This window comes from Suricata suricatta, chromosome X (assembly GCF_006229205.1).
Source record: "Suricata suricatta isolate VVHF042 chromosome X, meerkat_22Aug2017_6uvM2_HiC, whole genome shotgun sequence".
NCBI lineage: Eukaryota > Metazoa > Chordata > Mammalia > Carnivora > Herpestidae > Suricata > Suricata suricatta.
This window is the reverse complement of record NC_043717.1, coordinates 51,739,706-51,744,259: the sequence shown is the minus strand read 5'-3', so window position 1 is coordinate 51,744,259 and position 4,554 is coordinate 51,739,706. Positions and strand designations below refer to the sequence as shown.

The 4,554-nt window shown below is 41.9% G+C and overlaps 1 pseudogene; it reads right to left on the bottom strand.

Moving 5' to 3' along the window:
• Positions 1-2,372: 2,372 nt before the first annotated feature.
• LOC115283759 lies at positions 2,373-2,855 on the bottom strand (annotated as a pseudogene).
• Positions 2,856-4,554: the final 1,699 nt, after the last annotated feature.

The following is a 4,554-nucleotide window of genomic DNA, read 5'->3' as shown; positions in this document are numbered from 1 at the left end:
GGTTCCGGCCAGAAAAAGAGGCTATTGGGAGCTCTTTTATTTGGTTCCTGGTCCCTTGTACATACCCCATGTGTGTGTGTGTGTGTGTGTGTGTGTGTGTGTGTGTGTGTGTGTGTTTCCTTTGAGCTCTTCCTTACTCTAAGGCACTACAAGGTGTTCCAGGCTCATATTGTATATTTCCTGCCCTAAAATGACACTTTTCCACACTTGAATAATTTTGTGCAATTTCCTTCTGGCCTGCATGGTTTCAGATGAGAAATCTGCTATCATTCAAATTAGTGTCTTCCTAGAAGTAATGCATCTTTTCTCTTCGGCTTACTTCAAGATTTTTTCTTTGTCTTTTGTTTTCAGAAGTTTGATTATTCCTGTCTTAGCATGGATGTCTTTGCAACTCTTTCTTTCCAATAAATGCATACTATTCCAAATGTGGAGATACCACAGTTAAAAATATATGCTACATGGGGCACCTGGGTGGCTCAGTCAGTTAAGTATCTGACTTGGGCCCAGGTCATGATCTCATGGTTCATGAGTTGCATCAGGCTCTCTTGCTGTCAGTGCAGAGACTCCTTCAGATCCTCTGTCTCTCTCTCACTCTGCCCCTCCCCTGCCCTCAGGTTCTCTCTCTCTCCCTCAAAAATAAATAAACATTTAAAAATACGTATATGTGGGCGCCTGGGTGGCTCAGTTGGTTAAGTGGCCGACTTTGGCTCAGGTCATGATCTCACAGTCCATGTGTTCGAGCCCCACATCGGGCTCTGTGCTGACAGCTCAGAGCCTGGAGCCTGCTTCAGATTCTGTGTCTCACTCTCTGTCTCTCTCTCTCTCTTACAATAAAATAAAGACATAAGAAGTTAATAAAATAAAAATACATATGTGCTACGTAAATACAGCTATATTGATTACCAATATAAAGAATATTTATTGGGGCACCTGGCTGGCTCGGTCAGTGGAGCATGTGACTCTTGATCTCAAGGTTGTAAGTTTGAGCCCCACATTGGGTGTAGAGATTAGTTTAAAAAAATAAAATATAAAAAAAAGAGTATTTATTGCAGCATTGTTAGTGGCAAAAACATTGTGAATAGATTGTAGGGTCAAAGAGAATGTGTTATTAATTTGGAGGAAGTCCTCAGTACTATGGGTTGAGCTAATCATATTCCTCAGTTTATAACACGTTAATCATCATTGGCCCATGCAAGATTCCTCCCCTATTTGTTTGTATATTCTCTTTTAGTCCTATACCTTCTCTACCCTACAAGTAACCATTCCTTAATGTATATCCTTTTGTTTGTATTCTTATAAAATGCAATTTGTTTGTATGTGTGGTTAGTTTAGTTTACATAAATCATATTGTTACACATCCACCCCCCCCTTTTTTTTTGGTCAGCACACTGTTGTAAAAGCCATTCCTGTTGCCATGTATATATATCTAAGGCATTACTTCCTACTGATACATAGTACTCTAGGTGTCTATCCACCACGTTTCCCCTGTGTACTTCTCCAATGATGGGCAAGCAGATTATCTCCAACTTCCCATTAACACAAACAATAATGTGATGAGCATCCTTGTACATGTATTCTAGGGACCTGTGTGGCAATTTCTTTGACATATAAGGGACATATGTGTATTTTATATTTTTGATTGGATTGGATTAGATTTTTAAAGTAAGCTCTATGCCCAATATGGGGCTTGAACTCATATCCCTGAGATCAAGAATCGCATGCTCTACCAACAGAACCAGCCAGGTGCCCCTGTATTTTATATTTTATTAGATACTACCAGATACTTTCCTAAAGGTTATAACAAGTCATACCTATACCAGAAGTGTATGAGACTGCCTATTTTCCTTAATCTCCACCAACACTGAATGTTAACCATTCTCATTAATTTGTGCCAGTCATGGCAAGAAATATTGCATTTATTGCTTTAATTTCCATTTCCCTGATTACGAGCTAAGGTTGGGCATCTCTTCATGTTTTTGGCAATCTGAATTTCTTCTGTAAGTTGCCTTGTTTAGAATTGAATTCTGAATTGTTGAGTTTGTGATATCTAGGGGCATCCAGATGACTTGTCTAGTAGGCAACTCAAAGTATGAGTGTTGTTGCAAAGAGAATTGGAGTAGGGAGATATCAAATTTGGAGTTGATGGTTTATAGGTGGTAGGCAAAATCATCTAAATAGGGTCTAAAAGATAGGATCATCCTTGAAAACAGAGTAAAGTGAGAAAAGAGCTGAATAGAACCTCTGCAAATCCATCAAGCAGCAGATAGGAGTCAGGAAGAATATGAAAAGGAAAAGTGACAGAGGAAGAGAAGCAGCAGAGAGTGAATCCCAGGGATGCCAAGGGAGCAGAGATTTTTCTTTTTTTGTTCACCTAAAAGTTCTTAGTTTATTAATCCTCTCATGAAAAATCTGCACAATCACCAGAGAGTCACAGCAGAATCTTTACTCCTTCTTTTTGCCAGCACCAACATTGGCTTTTGCAGTTCCCCTGACTTTCTTCTTTCTGTTCTTGCGTTCCTTTCGCTGTTTTCTTGATGTCTTTTTCTTCTCATACAGGCCACGTCTTGCAAGTCTATGTTTGGGTTCGTTTTTCTTCGCATAATCCAAGGAATCATAAATCATGCCAAAGCCAGTTGTCTTGCCACCTCCAAAATGGGTTCTGAATCCAAATACAAAGATGACATCTGGTGTGGTCTTGTACATTTTGGCTAGTTTTTCCCGAATTTCTGTCTTAGGTACTGTTGCCTTTCCAGGGTGAAGGACATCAATGACCATCTGTTTCCGCTGAAGTAGTCGGTTGGTCATGAACTTCTTGGTCCGGATAGTAAAGGTGTCATTCATGATGGCGGTGGAACTTCAAGCAGCCGCGGAGGAAAAGAGAACCTGAGGAGAGATTTTTCAAAGAGGAACATGTGATCAGTTGGTATCCAAAGGCTATAGGGAGGTCCTAGAATGTTATGACTGAAAAGTATCCACTAGATTTGGTAATTAGGGCATTATTTGTTACCTTAGTGAGTGTAGTTTCAGTAATATGTTGAGGGCAGAAACCTGATTGCAGAGGGTCAAGAAGAGACTAGGAGGTGAGGAAGTGTAGGTATAGTAGAAAATAGATGACCCTTTAAAGGAATTTGGACCTAAAGGAAAGAAGAAATGGCAATAATTAGAAGTATTTTGGGGATCCTGGGTGGTGTAGTTGGTTGAGCATCTGACTTCAGCTCAGGTCATGATCTCACAGTTTGTGAGTTCAAGCCCCTTGTGGGCTCAGTGCTGACAGCTCAGAGCCTGGAGCCTGCTTTGGATTCTGTGTCTCCCTCTCTCTCTGCCCCAACCCTGCCTGTGCTCTGTCTCTCAAAAATGAATAAACATTTAAAAAAATTTTTTAAATAGAGGGATTTTTAAAAGTTTATTTATTTTTGAGAAAGAGAGAGGCAGACTTCAAATGGGGGATGGGCAGAGGGAGAGGGAAACAGAATCTGAAGCAGACTCCAGGCTCTGAGCTGTCAGCACTGAGCCTGATGTGGGGCTCGAACTTATGAACCGTGAGCTCATGACCTGAGCCAAAGTCGGACGCTTAACAGACTGAGACACTCAGGCACCCCAGTTAGAGGGATTTTAAGGTTTAGTAAGGGCTACATCTGTTTTAAGAAAGACGAGACTTGATCATTTATGCAAAATGAGAGAAGAGGGGAGAGTTTAGAGAGATTGTTTTTAAGTCAAAAGCGGAACTCCTGATTTCCCTTCCAAACTTGCTTCTCCCCCAAGACTTTCCAATCTTAGTAAGTGGCATTACTGTTGCTTAATTGCTCAACCCCCAAACCTGGGTATGACCCTTGAGTCCTCCTTGAGGTAATTTCTACACCCAGCCAGGGGCTCTAGCTTACAACCTTGAGATCAAGAGCCATATGCTCTGCCGACTTAGCCCACCAGGCATCCCAAGAGAGGATCTTTTAATACTCTAACAACTTCACCTTGCCTACTGAAGTCTTGCCAAAGCAGGATGTAGGGGCCATGCAGATCAGGGTCAGAAAGAAGGTGAGCTTGCTTTTTGTTTCCCAACCATGCACAAGGATAATAGTCCATTTGGAGAACAGGGTAGATGCCTGCCTAAACTAGCTAACAAAACTTCTTTTGTGTTTTTTAAAATAATAATTTAAAATTTATTTTTGAGAGGCAGAGCATGAGCAGGGGAGGGACAGAGAGAGAGAGAGAGGGAAACACAGAATCTGAAGCAGACTCCAGGCTCTGAGCTGTCAGCACAGTGCCCCATGGCTCAAACCCACTAACTGTGAGCTCATGACCTGAGCCGAAGTCAGACTAACTGACTGAGCCAACCAGGCGCCCCTAACAGAACTTCTTTTGATTGTTAAGAACAATACATTGGCTTCAGTGCTGTATTTAGAAATAAGAATGAGGGGCGCCTGGGTGGCTCAGTCAGTTAAGCGTCCAGCTTCGGCTCAGGTCATGAGCTCACGGTTTGTAGGCTCGAGCCCCACATCAGGCTCTGTGCTGACAGCTAGCTCAGAGCCTGGAGCTGCCTCAGATTCTGTGTCTCCC